Consider the following 20,450-nt stretch of genomic DNA (forward strand, 5'->3'; position numbering starts at 1 on the left):
TGTGAAGGGACCAGCGTAAAGGGTCCCCGTGAAGGTGACCAACGTCAAGGATGGCTCCACCCACCAGACCTCTTTGGAGTTCTTCATGTACCTGAACGAAGTCGCGGGCAAGCACGGTGTGGGATGTACTGACATCATGGAGAACCACTTCACTGGAATGAAGGCCCGAGGTATCTATGAGACCCCAGCAGGCACCATCCTTTACCACACTCATTTAGACATCGCGGCCTTCACCATGGACCAGGCAGGAGGTGCGCAAAATCAAACAAGGCCTGGGCTTGAAATTTGCTGAGCTTGAAATTTGCCGGTTTCCAGCACAGCCCTGAGTGTGAATTTGTCCGCCACTGCATCGCCAAGTCCTAGGACTGAGTAGAAGGGAAAGCGCAGGTGTCCGTCCTCAAGGGCCAGGTGTACATCCTTAGCCGGGAGTCCCCACTGTCTCCCTACAACGAGAAGCTCATGAGCATGAACGCGCAGGGTGATTATGAACCAATTGATGCCACCGGGTTCATCGACATCAATTCCCTCAGGCTGAAGGAGTATCATTGCCTCCTGAGCAAGGTCACTGCCAAATAGACCACTGTACAATGAGGAGCTGGGGCCTCCTCACTTTGCAGCTACCCCAATTACAGGTGCTAACTGTTGTGATAATTTGTAATTGTGACTTGTTCTTCCCAGCTGGTAGCGTAGTGGGGCTACCAGGCCTCAGCTTTGTCCCTGGTCCCCTGAAGCCTGCAAACATCGTCATTGAAGGGAAGGGTGGGGGGCAGCTGCGGTGGGTAGCTATAAAATGGCAATTAAAAGATACACTAGTAAAAAAATTGACTGCTCTGAAAACGAGTCTACTGGGCAGTGACATTCACCTTTCTGAAATTAATGCATACTCTATTTGCATTTTCTCTTTTTCCTGTCATCATCTTTGTCAATTAGTAAATAAATCCCTAAAGCTTGTAAATATTATTTTGGGCTAGCCATGGTTGCACCATCATGCCTATAATCCCAAAACTTTGGGAGGTAGTAGGGAGAGGACTGCTTGAGCCCATGAGTTCAAGTCCAGCCTGGACAACACAGTGGGACTCTTATCTCTACAAAAAAATCAAAAACTTAGCTGGGTGTGGTGGCACACACCTGTAGTCTAGCTACTCAGGAGGCTGAGGTGGGAGGATGGTTTAAGCCTAGGAGTTTGAGGCTGCAGTGAGCTGTGAACACACCCCACTCCAGCCTGGGTACCACATTAGTTATATGTGTTATGTTAAAAAGAAATATTTGTCCTTATGAATTAATGATTAAGCAAACTGTATATCCATACAATGAGATATGACTAAGCAATAAAAACAAATGAACTGATGCATGCAATCACATGGCTTATTCCCAATGCATTATCCTAAGTGAAAGAAGCCAGACTCAAAAGGCTACATACTGTATGATACCACTCATAAGACAGTCTGGAAAAGACAAAACTATTAGGACAGAAAGCAAATCATTGGTTGCCAAGGGCTAGGTAGAGAGGTTGACTACGGAGGCATGAGGAAACTTTTTTCATATGATGTAACTCTTCTGTATCTTGATTGTGGTGGCGGTTACACTACTGTATACATTTGTTACAACTTGTAGAACTATGCACTAAAAAGGGCTAATTTTACTCCATGTAAATTATACCTAAAAACAAGTGTATCTAATTCCATCAAATTGATGGGTTCATTTCTACATAGTTACAGACCTTTTTTTTTTTTAAGTTTAATATTTATCTTTCCCCTGGCACCAACTTTCTCTTATAAACCAATTACCTGATCTGAAGCATTAAGGAATTTAGGATTGTTTCATGTAATAGGGTGGATTTCAATCTGGTCTCTCACTGACTCAGACTATAGACAAACTCCTCAGCTAAATGTTGGGACCCTCCACAGTCTTGCCACATTTGCCACAACTTTAATTTCCTTTTTTTTTAAATCTTAAATTTTTTTTTTTTTTTAATTCTATAGGTTTTCTTGGGAACAGGCGGGATTTGGTTACATAAGTAAGTTCTTTAGTGGTGATCTGTGAGATTTTGACTCATCAATCGAGGAGTATACACTGAACCCAATTTGTAGTCTTTTATCCCTCAACCCCTTCCCACCCTTTCCCTCTGAGTCCCCAAAATTCTTTGTGTCTTTCTTATGCCTTTGCATCCTCATAGCTTAGCTCCCACTTATGAGTGAGAATATACAATGTTTGGTTTTCCATTCCTGAGTTACTTCACTCAGAATAATAGTCTCCAATCTCCCCCAGGTCGCTGTGAATGCCATTAAGTCATTCCTTTTTATAGCTGAGTAGTATTCATCGTGTATGTATACCACAATTTCTTTATCCACTCATTGATCGATGGGCATTTGGGTGCCACAACCTTAATTTCTATAATCCCCTTGCATGATCCTTCTTCTTAAACAGAGCTGGTCTCCTCACTCCCTCTAGCACTCAAAGCTCATACCTTTTTTCATATAGTCACCCTGTCCAGAAATGCATTCCTCTCCTTTCTTCTTCCTCCTCCTCATCTCACTTCTATCATCAATAAATACTCACGAAATGAGCACTGTCCTATATGCAAAGGAAACAAAGATTAAACTAGCTGGACACAGTGGCTCACACCTGTAATCCCAGCACTTTGGGAGGCCAAGGCGGGTGGATCACCTGAGGTCAGGAGTTCGAGACCAGCCCGGCCAACATAATAAAACCCCATCTCTACTAAAAATACAAAAAAAGTAGCCAGGCATGGTAGTGGGCACCTGTAATCCCAACTACTTGGGAGGCTGAGGCAGGAGAATCGCTTGAACCCAGGAGGCAGAGGTTGCCGTGAGCCAAGATCACGACACTGCACTCCAGCCTGGGCAACAGAGAGAGACTCCGTCCAAAAAAAAAAAAAGAAAAGAAAAGAAAAGAAAAAAATTAAACTAGACATGAACTTTGTCCCCAAAGAGCTTCCAGGAAATAGGACTTATAACAGCATGTTAAAAGTTGTTTTGACAATATTATTTGTGAATTTTATTTTCTTTTATCTCATTGGGACTATCTAATTTTGGACATTGAATACCTGTTTGGTAGTACGAGGGTGAGGCAGAGATTAAGGATTAATAAATGGTTTGGACTAGAGGTTGTTAGACTTTTGGAAGTGACAACTAGACATTAGGATATCAAAAATCAGAGATTGCCAGTATCAGAAAGGACCTGGTGGGTGGAGATACCTTGTGGAATCTCATTACAAATGGCAGATACATCCATCTTAATCTATGTTGATGCTCTCATTCACAGTAAGAATCAGGATGAATATCACATTGACTTATTGGATAGCACAGGGAAAATTTACTCTTGAAGAAGGCTAATTAATTGCAATGAGCAGATTCTAGGTGGAAAAATATAACCTATCTCAGGAAGGCTCCTGCATGTTTTATTTCAAATCCTGCTTAGTTGTGTTTTCATTCTTTAACTAACTCAGAAGGATCTTTTAGCTGAGGGAAAAGTGTTCTTTTTTTTCTTGCAGAATTTTCACTAACACATAAGGAGACATTCTGCTTGTTTATTATAAACTATTTACTTGGTTGTTTATTCCAACAATAGCAAATTAACATTGTCCAGAAAAACCTTTAATACTAGCTGATTTTTAATAAGACATATTGTAATACATAATCTTGGAAATAATTTTTAAAGTAAAGAACAATACAAATGAGACATAAAAATATCCTGTAATCCCACTATCCAGATATAACTATTAATATTTTGAAGTATGACTTCCTAGTCTTTTGTTTATATACATATTATGTATATAATTTGGTATATATACATATTTTGGTAGTCTTCTTTCAATTAATGTAATATAAAAATATCCCCATGATAACAAGAATTCTTCAAAAAACTGGATTTTTAATATGGTAGCTATAGTATATCATCATACTTATTCACATCTTTTTCTTTTTTCTTTTTTTTCTTTCTCTTTTTTTTTTTATTTTTTTGAGACAGAGTCTCACTCTGTTGCCCAGGCTGGAATGCAGTGGCACAATCTTGGCTCACTACAACCTCTGCCTCCCGAGTCCAAGTGATTCTCCTGCCTCAGCCTCCCAAGTAGCCGGGACTACAGGCGCGTGCCACCACGCCCGGCTAATTTTTTGTATTTTTAGTAGAGATGGGGTTTTTCACCGTGTTAGCCAGGATAGTCTTGATCTCCTGACCTCGTGATATGCCCGCCTCAGAGCCTCCCAGAGTACTGGGATTACAGGCATGAGCCACTGTGCCCGGCTGACATCTCTTTCTAACTTTTCACTAGAATTAATATCTTTATACAATTATTAGCTATGTTCCTGATTATTTTCATAGAAAAGACTGCTTTATGTTTGATCCTAGAGTATAAATCAAAGGGCATACATTTTTTAAGGCTCCTAATACATATTGCTAAATTGCCTTCCTTGAAAGTGGTAATAATTTATTCTGAGAACATTACAGTATGCCTGCTTTCCTAACAACCATGCCACATATTAAGAGTATTTATGTTAAAAATATATGCATTTGTCAAATGTGGAACCACTTGTGCATCAACAAGAATAATGCTTGCAATGGGTTAAAATACATCCAATATAAAAATCTATGAATTCCTAATGAAACACAAAACATCACTGCTCACCTTTGAAGGTTGCCAGGACACTAATTTGTTATTCTAAATATATATTTTAAAGAGATTGATCACATATTTGTTCTTTCTTTCCTGTTTGAACTGTATTTCAAGCTAACTAAATAGATGATGAGAAAATCCCAGCTAATAGGTATATAAGTAATAATAAAACTTATACCATCACTATTTTGCAATCCTCATGAAATGATGGATGGAGACAATGATCATCAATAGATATCTACACTCTCAATGAAAGGTTATTGGGGAACTTTATAATAGAGAATTCCAACTGACATTACCTGTACCCGCAAATCAATCTTAATATCATGTTAAGGAGGACAACTAGGCACGTGCTTCAAGATTTGATTAATATAGCATCATACAGTGTCACCTATTATCTTGCCAAAAATAGAACTGGGATTTAATCAACTCTAATCTAATCTAGATCTTACTACTAGTTTACAGGAAATCCTAGGAATAGAAACAAGTTAGGCAGCACTGGAGGAAGCAGTTAGTGCAAACCAAAATGTGGAAAATTCTACAGGGCAAATGATAGATTTTTAAAATAAATACATTGTGTTTGTTGGAAGGGGTGAGAGGTATAATCAAACAATTGGTTAAGGAGAGTTCTACGTAGAAAAAATATCTGCTTTTAAAGGAGAAAGAAAAACTGGACAATAAAATCTTATTTATTACCTATTTGAAAGCTAATAGTATTCAATGAATATCATATGCAAACTGTTTTGGTGGTAGATTATTCTGTGTACGAGAGGGTTTGCTTCTGTCAAAATTTAAAACATTTTCTTTGTTTCTGATTTTCCAAGAGGAACATATTTCAATTTGCTCTTTTCACGTAAAGCATTAGGAAAAAGTCTTCTGAGCTAACCAAGATCATTTATTACATTTGAAATTGCAAGGTCAATTCCGGCACTCTGGGTAGTAACCATCAGGTGGTGCCGCTTTACAGCTTTTCTCAACCCAACATGAAACACTTCAGACTTTGAAATAAGCAAGGAGGTAAGAGTAGTCACAGGAAACTGATACAGTCACCAAATACTTAAGCTCAATGCTATGGCTTCCCTAGGTGATATTATGAAATTACTTGTATTTCTATGTTCGTCCTACCTGTTGTCATCCCTCAGTACTTAGAGATTTTAAGCAGAAATGTGTTTTAACTATTCTACTAAGAACCAAAATACCAATTTTGAGCTTCCAAGAGAATATTTCCATCATAGGAGTCTTAAAGACTTTACAGAACTTTTCATTTTCCTTTTGAAACCAGTGCAAGGCCACTGGGCTGTGCCGGGGTCCACTCCGTCACTTTGCTGGTTCCTGCATTCCCATCTGTCAAAAAACTGTTGTGAGCTAACTGAGCTCCCACACCACAACTGCCACTCTCCTGGGTTAAAACACAAGAACAGTGAATCACAACCTGGCCCTCTGGGCATTTGCCACTTGGTTACTCCTGAACAAATTAGAGAACAAGTAAGAACTAAAACTGAAGGGCACTGAATAAGGGTCATAGGGGTGGTCAGGTGAGACCAGAGGGCCAGAAGGGCTTTGTGGAAGAGGGAACACCTGAATTAAGTCTTAAATGGATGGGTTGATTTGAATACATACCAAAAGGAAGAAAATCTGGGGAGCATCAGCAAATGTGTGCATAAACTGCTAACTCAAAGCCCGTAAGCAGGCAACAGAAATAAGCAGGCAATCTAGATGTAAGACAGTAAAGAATGGGGAGGACTGTGGCAAACAACTGAGCTTTTGCTCGACCTAAAAGGCATTTTTGCCATTTTTCTTTTTTTCTTTTGAGACAGAGTCTGTCACCCAGGCTGGAGTGCAGTGGTGCAATCTCAGCTCAGTGCAACCTCCGCCTCCTGGGTTCAAGTGATTTTCATGCCTCAGCCTCCCACATAACTGGTATTACCTGGTTAATTTTTGTATTTTTAGTAGAGATGGTGTTTCACCATGTTGGCCAGGCTGGTCTTGAACTCCTGACCTCAGATGATCCAAAGTGCTGGGATTACAGGCGTGAGCCACCGTGCCCAGTGCCATTTCTTTTAACACTGTTCCAGTCCCTACCTCCCCACAAAGTGTCTCCCAGCTGGCTGCATGCTGGTTTGCAATCTCTGGGAGAGGCTGGCTACTTTCTTCAGATCTTTTGTTTCCCTATGTTTTCAACTTAGCATGTCTAAGTGAAGCACCCAGAGCGTGAATCCCCAAGAAGATGTATACAATGAGAGGGTCTTTCTCCCTAGGTTTTATTCCTGGAATTTTTTAGAAACCCAGAACTAAAATTGGAATTAATAAATTTTTCTAATTATGAGATAGAAAAGCAGAAGTAACAAGAGTTTGAAATTTTAATGTCAGAGCTTTTTTGATGAATGTTCATAATTATAGCAAGGGAAAAAGTGATGAATCAGTTGAGGGAACTTTATTATCATCAGACACAAGACTTTTGTCGTGTGTTTCTTGTGATGCTAACTCCATCTCTAGTTACTTAATGTTCCCAGATTCGTGACTATTTTGTCATTCAAAGATCAAACACTTTATTTTCCTGCCTTCTCTTTCCTCTTAGGTATTTCAGCAGCAATTAAGTCATGCTGTGGAATGCTTAAGTGCAGTAACAAATGTCATGAAAAGTGAACATACAGCTAATTTTACTTCTCATGAATAGAGTTCCTGTGGTTTCACTTCAAGACTAATGGAGGGGATGCATTCCATCCTTATTCTCTACTTTAAATCGCTGAGATTAGCTTCAGGGATCCAGCTTCCACTCGGCCTAAATTTTTCAACTTTGTGGGCTTATTCCATATAGTTCTGATCTATTGTTGATGCCGTATGCCTCAGGAACTACTGGAATGAATTGTTATTTTTTTATTCATTTTTAGAATTGCATTTTTAGGGCTGGGTGCAGTGCATCACACCTGTAATCCCAGCACTTTGGGAGCCTGAGGCAGGTAGATCACCTGAGGTCAGGAGTTCGAGACCAGCCTGACCAACATGGTAAAACCCCCATGTCTACTAAAAATACAAAAAAAATTAGCTGGGTGTGGTGGCACATGCCTGTAGTCCCAGCTACTCGGGAGGCTGAGGCTGGAGAATGGCTTGAACCCGGGAGGAGGGAGGTTGCAGTGAGCCGAGATTACGCCATTGCACTCCAGCCTGGGTGACAGAGAGAGACTCCGTTAAAAAACAAAACAAAAACCCAGCATTTTTAAGGGAAGGCTTTCCAACCGTGATTAACTTCATTTTCTCTAGGCCCATGAAAGACCTCCTCCCCCTTCTCCACCTCCCTCTACAATATATAAGTATGCTACAAAACTAAAGCTAAAGAAATGCTTTAAGAAATGTAAAAGCTAAAGAAATGTACTTTGGGAGGAATAAGCAGGAGAGGGACCTCCTTTATTTCCCAATTACTATAATACTATTTGGCATCAATTAGTAAACAAGGTTTGAAAAGGAAATAAGGATTTGGTAAAAGTGACTGAACTGTCCCACAGTTTATACAGAATCAGGAGGATCCTATGAATTTCCCACTGGGTTAAAAACATGACACCATCCAAAGAGACAGCATGCCCACTAGAGCCGTGTAGACGGTCGTAAACACCGTTTCACCAGGCTGCACAGATGATGCCGCTCTTCCCTTCACCTCCCAGCCTGTCGAAAAGGTTTTGTTATTTTCTACTCATTTCAGAAGCTGATGTGTAAATGGTGTGTATGTCTGTTGTCATGACAACCCAGCAGCAATTGGCCTGGGCTTCTTACCAGAGTACAAATGTGCTCTTGACATGATGCTTATCAGACTTTGCCAGACAATTTTCCCTCCTGGATTCACACAAAAGGTTTCGAAGACTCCTAACTGCATTTAGAGGAGAGACAGGCTGAAATCTCGCACTTGGCTCCCGTGAATGATGAAGCTCTAAAGCTCTGATCCCCTGCTGAAGTCATCGTGTTCTAGTCTATCATTTCAGTACACTGGTGGCAACTCTGTATAATTAAAGAGGACCAAGTATAAATGCAGCAAAAAAATCTTGCTGATTACTGGAACTGGGCTTTTGTTGATGTTTTAGGTGACACATAACCATCTCTGCATTTAATAAAAGGTCATTGTGAGTGCGTGTGTTCTTATTCTTATTTTGGCTTGTCAGATTTGTGTGTAGGTGCCATACCAAGAGAAAAACAAAACACAACAATGCAAACAAACTGAATGATCCCTCGGGCCCTTCTCACACACTTGTGGGCTCTGTTTTGTCCTTGTCCCTAGTGACCAAAAGATTTCAACTCATAATAATTTGTGCCATGTTACACACAACTTTTGATCATTTAGGGATGAACTGTGGACTGTCTAAATGTTGGAGCTCTTTGGTACCTTCATTTCTCCTCCTTGTCCTTCCCACTACTGCTGTATCTGCCATTTTGCCAGCATCTCTTTCAGAGGCCATATAGAGGAAATGAAACACACATTGGTTAATTTGACACTTATTAGCACCCCTCCAAAGGGTTTTATTAGGACAATGGGAAATAGTGAAATGACTTGTGGGGATTATCTGTGGTTCATGCCAACCCTGTTTCCAGAATCATGTGCACTCTGTAGTTGGCTCTGTTTTGAAATAACTTCTATTAGTTATCTCATTAATCCAATAAGGTAACTCATGAAATCAAATAAATACCAGCTGCTTCTTTAAAAAGAAATCTTTGTACGTCTCAAAAAATGAGAGCTATTGAAATGTGAGGTAGAAAAGACTACAGGATATTTCAAGGTGATTGTAGTTTTCTTTGGATCCTACTTACCAGTTGCAAGTTGACCCGCTGAAAGGAAAATTAACTACATTAGGATTCAGCCACAAATGTCAGCCATGTCTTCAAGCAAGTAGTTTAAAGCTCACAGATTTCAGTTCCCTCATCTGTAAAATAAGAGAATCGGACAACATTAATTCTAAGGTCTGCTCCAGGCCTAAAATTCTGTTTCCCTCCGGGAATTCTGGAAAACCTAAGCCCCAACCTTGCTGATGCATTTTGATAAATTAGGATTAAAAAATACTAGGGGTAGCCATAAGAGAGAATCATCAAAAAAAAAAAAAAAAAAAATCAACATTGATGCCCCTTCCAGGCCTAAATTTTTGGCCTGCTTCCCAAAACTTCCCTCTACCTCCATCTCTTTACCTAACTCCTCACTCCATATTCTTTTAAAATAAAAAGGCAACGAAGAAACTGCAAGTGTCTGGCTTGAATTATTAGCTTCCTTAAATTCAACGTGCTATTGTAGAAAGGAGTTTAACATGGAGTGGGAGACTGAACTACAGGAACTCCAAGTACCATTTCAACACTCACTTTCTGATTTGAAAATGTGATATTAATTATACAAAAGAGCCAGTGCAGAGAAGCCCTATAGACCCAGGTCACAAACTTGTAGTTTATCAGCCCACAGTATTTTTTGTTTGCCACACAAGTGATTTACATTTCCTTTGAGTTTGGTTGTCAGCATTTAAAACATAAAGATTTTGCATAAAAAAATTCAGGTGTTCAGTGTCTATTTGTAAAACTGGCAGAGCTGATGAAGGTGGGCTCAACTCCCCACAGTTCCCTGGTGCTCCAGGGGCTGCCCCTTCAGGCAAAGCACGTGCTCCCCCTTCAGGCTGAGTAGGTGCAGCCCTCCTAGTATACCATAGTCCACACCCCGCTATAGCCTCATTCATTCCCCCTGCCCTGCCCTGTGCACAGGGGAGTTGCAGATGCTTGACTTACTGGCTCCTCAAGGAACACCCACGGTCTTCAGACCACCACTGAAGAATCACTGTTCTGGGGAAAAAAAAAAAAAATTCACTGACCTTTCAGAAAATACATCCTGAGAATTATCCAGTCAAAAGTTAGAGCTTCTTTGGGGAAGTCTGTGCTTATTTAATGATGTTTTAAAAACAAAGAAAAGAAAAAAGCAAAACAGCAATCTGAACATCAATGACAGCTATTCGGAAGGTGAGATGCTATTTTTGTTTATTCTAATGAACACTCTGTGTTCTAATGAACATCTAATGAGCATTCTGCAGATGCTCACCTCTCTGGAAGAAAAAGAGAGGGAAAAAAAACCCCAGAGGTGGAGTACTACTTAATCAGACTACTCTCTGATAAAAGAATGACTAGTGGTCCTGGTCTCTCATTACCCCCGTATGGATGCAGGGATTGGGCAATCCTTTTTTTTTTTTTTTTAAACAACTTTGTTGAGATGTGATTCATATACCATAAAATCTGACCTTTCAAAACATACAATTCAGTGGTTTTTAGCATATTTGCCAAGTTGAGCAGCCATCATCACTATCTAATTGCGGAATGTTTTCACCACGGCAAAAGGAAACCCTGTCCCCATTAGCAGGCACTCCTCGTTCCAATCTCCCGTTCCCTCAACCATAGGCAAGCACTAATCTACTCTCTATCTCTAAGGATTTGTATATTTTGAATATTTTATATAATCGGAATCATATGATCATAAGTAGCATTTTGTGTCTGATTTGTTTCAATCAGCATAATGTTTTCCAAGTTCATTTATTTTGTAGCAGGCAATAGTACTTTCATCCTTTTTATAGCCAAATCATATTCCATTGTACAGATAAACCACATTATGTTTATCCATTTTCTCATCTGATGGACATTTAGGTTGTTTCTTTTTGGCTATGATAAAAAATGGCACTGTGAACATTTGTGGACAGGTCATTATGTGTATATATGTTTCCATTTTTCTTGGATTTATACCTAGAAGTGAAATTGCTGGATCATATGGTAATTCCATATTTAACTTCTGGAGGAACTGCCAAATTATTTTCCTCAGTGACTGAAAATTTATATTCTCTTCAGCAATATATGAGAGCTTCAATTTCTCCACATTCTCAAGAACATATGTTATTATATTATCTATCTTTTTTAGTTTAATCATCCTACCAGGATCTCATTATGGTTTTAATTTCTCTTTCCTTGATGACATATGACTCTGAGTATCTTTTCATGTGATTATTAGCTATTTGCATATCTCCTTTGAAGAAATGTCTATTCAAACTCTTTTTTTTTTTTTTTTTTTTTGAGACGGAGTCTCCCTCTGTCGCCCAGGGTGGAGTGCAGTGGCGCGATCTCGGATCACTGCAAACTCCGCCTCCCGGGTTCACACCATTCTCCTGCCTCAGCCTCCCCAGTAGCTGGGGCTACAGGCGCCCGCCACCACGCCCGGCTAATTTTGTTGTATTTTTAGTAGAGACGAGGTTTCACCATGTTCGCCAGGATGGTCTGGATCTCCTGACCTCGTGATCCGCCCGCCTCAGCCTCCCAAAGTGCTGGGATTACAGGCGTGAGCCCACTGCGCCCGGCCTCAAACTCTTTGCCCATTAAAAAAATTTGGTTATTTGTCTTTTTATTGTTCGTTTTAAGAGTTATCTATATATTCTGGACACAAGCCCCTTATCAGATATATGATTTGCAGATATTTTCTTCCATTCTGTGAATTTTCTCCTCATTTCTTAATAGTGTTTTCAAAAGTTTTGATTTTCATGACGTCCAACATCTATTTTGTATTTTGTCACTTATGCTTTTACTGTCATGTCCAGGAAATCATTACATAATGCCAGATCACACAAAATTACTCCTGCATTTTCCTTTCTTTCTTTCTTTTTTTTTTTTTTTTTTTTTTTTTTTGGTGAGACGGAGATTTTCTCTTGTTGCCCAGGCTGGAGTGCAATGGTGCGATCTTGGCTCACATCCCATTCTCCTCCTCCCAGGTTCAAGCGATTCTCCTGCCTCAGCCTCTAGAGTAGCTGGGATTACAGGTATGTGTCACCACGCCTGGCTAATTTTGTATTTTTAGTAGAGACGGGGTTTCACCATGTTGCCCAGGCTGATCTCGAACTCCTGACCTCAAGTGATCCACCCGCCTCGGCCCCCCAAAGTGCTGGGGTTACAGGCATGAGCCACTGCACCCAGCCTTACTCCTGCATTTTCTTCTAAGAGTTTTATAGTTTCAGCTTTGACATTTGGGTCTATGGTCCATTTTTAGCTAGTATTTGTCTACGGTGTGAGACAGGGCCATGCAGTCCATTTTTAATAGTTAAGAACTTGCTTCCTTTCACTTATGTTCCAGCCTGTGCTTTATTAAAGAACATAAAAATATGAGAAAGTAATCCCAAGAAACAATAAGCTTTGCTTGGATTCTCGATGTAATACCATCCAATTCCCTTCACACATTATAGTGTAACACAGGCCAACTAGATAAAGTTTTCCTTTGTGGAAGAGCAGACTAAACTGTGGTTTGATGACTATGTGACATATTCTAGAGTTCAGATACAAGATCCAAAGTAATGTGGCAGTGATGCCTGGAGCCCTGGCCATCCCCGTCTCATCCCCAGTGTCTCACCAGAAGACTGGATCCTGGGAAACTGCTCCTCCTGGAGACTTCCTTTTAATTACAATGCACACACGTATATGTACACATTATATACATGCACACACATATATACCTATATGTACATATACATGTGTATGTATATATAAACCCAATTCCTAATTTTTGAAATTTATAAAATGTTAAAACATGTAACCACCATTTGTGTTGGCATCCCTAGACTCCCTCCACTGCCCCATTGCCAAATTTTTCTTTTCCAATGAGTCATTGTAAAAAAAAAATTTTTCATAGATTCTGTAGATGAAAAAGTGAAGAACAGGATGAAGTAACATGCGAAGATATCTGAAGGCAGAAGATATAAGGGACAGACTCAAGCAGGGTCCCAACTGGAGAGAACAAGCTTTCCCAACCACCCAGGCAGAGAAGCCCTTCTTTATCTGTGTCCCTATGCTACTTGCACACACTTCTAGTGTAGCATGCACTGGGATCATTTGTTGGCAGTGGTGTCTTCCCCTATAACCTATATGCTCCTCAAAGGCAAGAAGTCCATCTTATTTATTTTTGTATCTCATCCTGTCTAGTGTCCCTTGTAGCACCAGAGACCTAGCAAGCACTAAAAAAAATGCTGGCTTAATAAACGTTTACGGAGTGGAAGTGGAAGGAAATCTTTTCTTTCCTGTTTGCCCGAATAATATAGGATCTATAGCACAGGCTCCTACTTATAAAGCCCATATAAATCCTGGTGCTCCCATAGCCCAATCCCAGTATAGAGTTCTAGTCAAAAAATGCCATCTAGCAAGAAAAAGTAGTTTAAAAAAATTCTAATTTTCACTTGAATCTCTTGAAAGACACTGTCTTAGTTCATTTTGTTTTGTTCTAAAGGAAAAACTGAGTCTGTGTAATCTGTCAAGTAAAGAAGCTTACTTGGCTCGTGCTTCTGCAGGCTGTACATGAAGCCTCGCACCAGCATCTGCATCTGGTGAAGTCTTGCTGGTCAGACTGCTTCCGCTCAAGGCAGGAGGTGAAGGGAAGCCAGCTCTGTAGAGCTCACAGGGTGAGAGAGGAGGAAAGCGGGAGGGAGGAGGGCCAGGCTCTTTCTAACAACCAGCTCTGGTGGGAAGAAGGGACTAATACAGTGATGATTCAATCATCCCCAGGGAGGGCACAAGACTGTTCATGAGGGATCTGTCCCCATGGCCAAACACCCCCATTAGGCCCCACCTCCAACATTGGGATTAAATTTTAACCTGAGGTTAATGGGGGACAAACATTCAAACTATAGCAAACATTAAAAAGAATTAAACTCATAACCTACTATGACATCTGTAAACATGTTCCATTTGCTTCCTCTCCAGTTTTCTCTTATCTTGAAGCTCTTCTTGATCTTCTCTCTCTCTGAACTGCTTCCTCCTAACTCTCTCCTGGAAGTTCTTCTGGGCACTCCATTCTCCCATGCTCTCCTGCCTCATGCCTCACCACAGGGCCTTTCCTGCTGGCCACAAAACCCGCCTGGCCCAGGACAGTAGAAGGCTGTGTGGCCTCTTTGCTTGGAGACAGTTGGGTCCCCACCTCCATCCACAGGAAGTATAGTTTTTTCCTTATCCTGCTTTTCTCCCAAAAAAAAAAAAAATCATAAATAATTTCTGGAATTCTATTCTTTGTTAATATTACTTGTTATCTCATGAGTTAGATAGACTTTATGAGAGACCTTGAAACTTGGCCGCCATTTAAAACATGGTTTCTGTGGGAAAGCCTACCATACATACTGAACAGCTGATTTACAAGCCAACTTTTGGAATACAACTTATTCATAAGCTGGGAGCCATCTGGGTGGTAACTAGCTTCGTGGTTTCTTACTCTTCTTTTGGTTTCATGGTTTTGAATGAGGTTTGGTCAAAGTTAAAATGGAGGAAACATTTCCTACTAATTCATTGGTATTTTTGTGAACCTTGGAATCTGGCAGAAGTAAATATTTCTGGAGAAATATGGACTTCAGGATCGTAAGATGATTTCTAAGGGATTTCTCTTATTTAATCGACCAAATTAACATCTCAGGCTGGAGTATTTAGGATTGGGTTACTAGAAAAAGAGAAAAGTGAATTCAGAGAAATTGTTAATCAAGATAAATGTTGAAAGGCGGAGAAGCAAGGGATAAAGAACACTGCATTCTGTCTGACCTGCTTACGGAAGCAGGTCTTCTCTTGTTTTTGACACTGGTCTTAGTAAGCTCCTCTTCCCTTTGTGCTCCCTACTGCTAGGGAAGTACCTTTCCCCATGAGACCAACATCACTCGCCCATGCTTTTGAAGCCAAGAGCAGCGGGATGCCACCAGCAAGACCCTGCATCAATCAGAGCTCCAGTCCCTGCTTTTGTTGCCTTCTCTGAGGTGAGGCAGCAGTAAAGCATGGACCAGAGTCATCCTGCATCAGTGTCCTGGCTCCATCCCTAACAAGCTGCATGAGCTCAAGCAAGCTATTGACCTCTCCCTGCTTAGTTTCCCAACAAACCAAGCAGAAAGTAGCACCTGCTGAATTGCCAAGAACAGTGCTTCTCAACCCAGGCACTTCCCTAGAGGGAACGGCAGGAGACCCACAAATGCCAACAGCTCCCCCAGAGTCATCATCTTGCCTATCTCCTCACCAAATTTCCTCAGCACTCTGACCAATTTCTACCACTTTTACTCTCTCTCTCTCTCTCTTTTTTTTTTATTTTATTTGAGACAGAGTCTTGCTCTGTCTCCCAGACTGGAGTGCAATGGTGCGATCTCGGCTCACTGCAACCTTCACCTCCCAGGTTCAAGCGATTCTCCTGTCTCAGCCTGCCAAGTAGCTGGGATTACGGGCACCCGCCCCCACGCCCAGCTAATGTTTGCATTTTTAGTAGAGACAGGGTTTCACCATGTTGGCCAGGCTGGTCTTGAACTCCTGACCTCAGGTGATCCACCTGCCTTGGCCTCCCAAAGTACTGGGATTGCAGGTGTGAGCCACCATGCCCGGCCACCACTTTTATTCTTGGAGCAGATGTCAGAGAGGCCACTTTCTTTGGAAATCGTCTCCTGCTCCCTTTCATATCTAAAATCTCTTATTGTATTGGTGTCTTATCGCTACTGTAACAAATTACCCAAAATGTAGTGGCTTAAAACAGCATAATTTTGTTATGTTTTATAGGCCAGAAGTCCAAGTCTTATAGGCCAGAAGTCCAAAATGGATCTTACCAGGCTTAACTCAAAGGCTACATTCCCCTGAAGGCTCTAGGGGAGCCTGTTTCCTTGCCTTTTCCAGCTTCTAGAGCCACCTTTGCTTGTGGCCACAGCATTTCAGCCTTTGTCTCTGTCCTCACATCTCTTTCTCTGACTGACCCCTCTTATGGGGACCCTTTTGAGTACATTAGGCCCTCCTGCATGATCCAGGGCCATCTCCCCATCTCAAGACCCTTAACTTGGTTGGGCACGGTGGCTCACACCTGTAATCCCAGCACTTTGGGAGGCCGAGGTGGGCGGATCACGAGGTCAGGAGTTCGAGACCAGCCTGACCAACATGGTCGAAAACAAAACCCTTAACTCAATTCCATCTGCAAAGTCCCTTTTACCATGCAGTTCTAGAGACTAGCACGTGGATGTGTTTGGGGGACCATCATTCAGCTACCATGTGTGTCTTGGCATCACAGTAAAAAATGAGGCAGATTCTTAGTACTGAGTTTAAGAAAAATAATAATAACGAGGCAGAAAGAGTTCCATTTGACATTTCCATTGGAGGTATTTCCAGTGTTTCCAGCATCGGTTGCCTGGGATGATGCCACTAAACATGATAGGAAATTGAGGTCAGGGGCAAACTAGGGGTGGGGGCTGGTGTGACTACAGCGTGCTTATTTGTTGGTATGTTGTATTTGAGGTCTCTCCAGGAGATCAATGTGGAAATGTCTACAGCAGTTGGAAGAACAGGTCTGCAGCCTGGGAGAAAAGCCTGGGCATGGATGGAAATGTGGAGTCATTGACAGACAATACAGTTGAAGCCGTGGGGGTGCCTAAGATCACTGAGAAGGAAGATGGGGAGGGCAGGGAGGAAGCGCCAGGAGTGCAAGGTGTCTGGGGAAGAAGAATAAGGTCAGAAAGCATAGGACTTTTAGAGAGGCCAAAGGAAAATGAAGAATAATTATAAAAATAATAATATCCTGTATATTGGTAAAGTGAAACTTCATTTGATCGTATCTTGCTTATTACGTACATAGGGGAAACCCACTCATTTTATTTATGGTTACATTTTTCAGTATGTCACATTTACAAAACTGACCAAGTGAGGATTTGTTGTAGTATTGAGCGCCCATGGTGGACCAGGCAGTGTCAGTGATGAGGATATGAAAATGAATCAGCAGGGCCTTTGTGCTCACTTATTCAACCCACAGGATAAGACCAACAGTATCAGAGAAGTAACCTCCTCTGAGAAGCAGACCACTACTCTGGTGGACAAGAAGATCCAGCTTACCGTGTAGACACAGAATATCCTCTGTTCATGGTATTTGCCTTTAATAGCCTTTTCTTTATCTATTGAAGATGTTAAGATACTGGCTCTTCTCTCCAGTATTAAGAAGACTAATAATAATAATAATAATAATAAAAGTCCATGTCACCATAGCCAAAACAGAAAACAGAGCAGAAACTTGGTGAAGTTAATCAAATAATTGCTGCAGGCCCTTGGCTATGGAGAACTCTCCCTGCTTTTAGTTGAGCAAGAGAGCCTCTCAGAGCCTGGCACTGGGATTCACACAGCATTCCGTTCCAGGGCCACAGGGTCCCAGCAGCAGCACCACACAGCATTTGAGCTCCAGCTCCTCTAGGCTTTCAGCCATGGCACCCTTTGTTTGTTTTTCCCCAAAGCAAAGTGCTGCCTGGCAGCTGAAAAGAGTGCATGTTTCCTCCTTCTCAATCCGGCTTCTTATATAGCTGTGCTATATTTGGCAGCTCAATCTTACTTCCTGTTCCAAATGCTTCCTCTTCCTGTGGGTAGAATTCTCAGAACTCTCGTGGCTCTGGTAGGTGTTATCAAAAACTTGTGCAAGGCCACTTGGTGGTACAGTCTGTGCTCCACAGAGCCACCTCCTAGCTCAGTGACTCACCTGTGCCTGGAGGACACAGGGGGTGAACTCTTCAAGAAGGAACAGAGAGTTCCAGGACACCTCTCACTTGAATTGTGATGAAGGTTTATTAATGAACAAAAAGCAGAGGGAGATTAGAATTTGTGGGGATGAGGTGGCGAGAGAGGTTTGAAAAGGCAGATGAGACTTTAAGGCCCAAAGACAAATACAATTCATTCCTAAAAGAAAAAGTAGTAATTATTTGTTTAAGATCTATCTTCCCCTGTAGGCTGTAAGAATCATGAGAACCATGAGAGGCCATGCCATTTTTTGTGCATTGTTTTAACAGTTTTAAATAGTGCTAGCTGGTGTTACAGTCGGTGCTCAATTAATGTCTATTGAACAAATGAATAAATGAATGAATGAAGGCAGAAAGAGGCATAAGCATTGAAAAGTAATCCTTTAAAAACTTATGTTGGTATACGGAAAGAGAAAGAAAAACTGTATATATGTTAATAGTGTTTATTTCTGAGTGGAGGGATTAGAGAGTATTCTAATTGTTTTCCTTTTATGATTTTCTGTTATAGTCTCATTTTCCTATAATTATTTCTCATGCTTGTTTAATAGAAATATTTTAAAATAAGGATTCAAAATTTTAAAAGCCTGGAAGGGAATATATAACTTTAGAGCAGCTTTTGTGCTGGGCATAGAATTGTAGAGTTTTATTTTATTTTCTGAATGTTCTATTGCTTTCATCATCTAAGAACACTTTTGAAATGAACAAGTTAGTTAGTCACCATGGCAGGAGAGCACTATTGTAGGAGGGCTGGGATCCCAGAACTCAGTGATCAAGAAGAAAATGTCAAGTTAAAGAGAAGAAGGTGATGTATGTAACGGCCTATCTTTTGAGAGATATATATATATCCATAGGAATTTTATTTTTGAAATGCCCCTTGAAAACACCTGTCACATTCACCAGAAGCTAAATTGGTCCTGCATAATTTCTTCATTCCCACTTCTGAGAGGCTATGTCTCTGACTTTGTTCACAGTTAAGGATAATTTTTTTTTTCATTGACTGAGATGAGACATAGATTTCTTATGCTTCTTTCAAATGAAAACTTATAAATACCAGCTATTTGGGGATATTTTACAATTGCACAGATAGGAAAATCAGAACACAAAATATCATTGTTGTATAGATGCTATGCAGACCTGTGCAGGTGGCTCTATGACACTTACAGATTAATGGGGAGTTTTGTCTAATAAATTGATTTGTAATCTGATGGAGAAACACTTTGAGCTGTATTTGGTTTGATTAAGGTGGAACCTAGTTTAGACTACAGACAAACCAGTCTACAGACAACCTGGTCAGAGTCAGCCTCCTAGATAAAAACCCCAGGGCCTCCTTCAACCTCTGGTGACCAGAACAGTGTGAAGTGTTACTGCAGCAGTAACCACTCCAATCCTATTAGCTCTACCAAATAGGGAGATAGGCAGGGAAATTCTCCTGGTGCAAAGCTATCAGCTGTAGCTCAAGGGTTAATTACTACCATGATGTTGGGGATAATAGAATGGATGACACAGCAGAGTGTGTGTGGTCTGTGTGTGTCTGTGTGTGTAGGCTATTTGAATACATTTGGGGTACTAGCTTTTGATTCAGATTGTAACATATTTGGATGGTTGGAAATAAAACAACAGGGAATTAAAATGTGAGAATACTAAAGCACCTTAAGGAAGGAACTGGAAAAATGTCTCCCTTCAAAGACAGCAGATTTACATGCACACATGTGCGCACACGCGCGCACACACACACACACACATACACACACACACACAAACTAGGTGCCAGTAAAAAAAGAAAAAAAAAGCATGACTTCTCTCCAAAAACAACCCATACAAACTCTAAAAGGGCATCCTTCAATTTTCTGCCTCCACTCCAGGACAAATAGTCCCTCAGCAGCCCCTTGCATAAGGGGATCTCTCTGATTGGCCTGCTGAGCAGGGATACCTGGCTCCTAGAGTCCTGATGCGGGGTACCGTCAAATCAGTGCTGTTTGTGGGCGCTCATTTCCCTTCTTGGCAGGAGAAAACCTGAAGAGGAGGCGACAGGGTGGAGAAAAATCCAGTACAGGGGGTGAATGGTGAACATAAAGGAGAAGCTGTTACCCTCTCCAGGCCAAAGAGAACTGCTGTAGAAATGCTACGCTGTGACCAAGCAGCAGGGATTACGAGGTATACAGAGACATTTTTTTAACTTGTGTGATATTTAGTTACATGACTTTGGTGGTCTAAAGCCTGTCTGTGCTTTGTTTTTTTTTTCCGTATCCATCCTTCAACAACCGGATCCTATCAGTTATTCCATT

At 41.0% G+C, this 20,450-nt stretch overlaps 1 protein-coding gene and 1 pseudogene across 6 annotated transcripts in view; both read left to right on the forward strand.

The window, feature by feature from the left end:
• Window positions 1-20,164, forward strand: part of LOC139363490 (argininosuccinate synthase-like) — a 39,372-nt pseudogene extending 19,208 nt beyond the window's left edge. Inside the window, exon 2 of the transcript XR_011623963.1 lies at window positions 22-20,164. The product of XR_011623963.1 is annotated as an argininosuccinate synthase-like (transcript). The remainder of the gene's footprint in view (window positions 1-21) is intronic.
• Window positions 1-20,450, forward strand: part of RIPOR2 (RHO family interacting cell polarization regulator 2) — a 248,951-nt gene that overhangs the window by 19,611 nt on the left and 208,890 nt on the right. The gene's annotated exons all lie outside the window — the stretch shown is intronic.

The sequence above is a fragment of the Macaca nemestrina genome, chromosome 5 (assembly GCF_043159975.1).
Source record: "Macaca nemestrina isolate mMacNem1 chromosome 5, mMacNem.hap1, whole genome shotgun sequence".
In the NCBI taxonomy this organism is placed as follows: domain Eukaryota; kingdom Metazoa; phylum Chordata; class Mammalia; order Primates; family Cercopithecidae; genus Macaca; species Macaca nemestrina.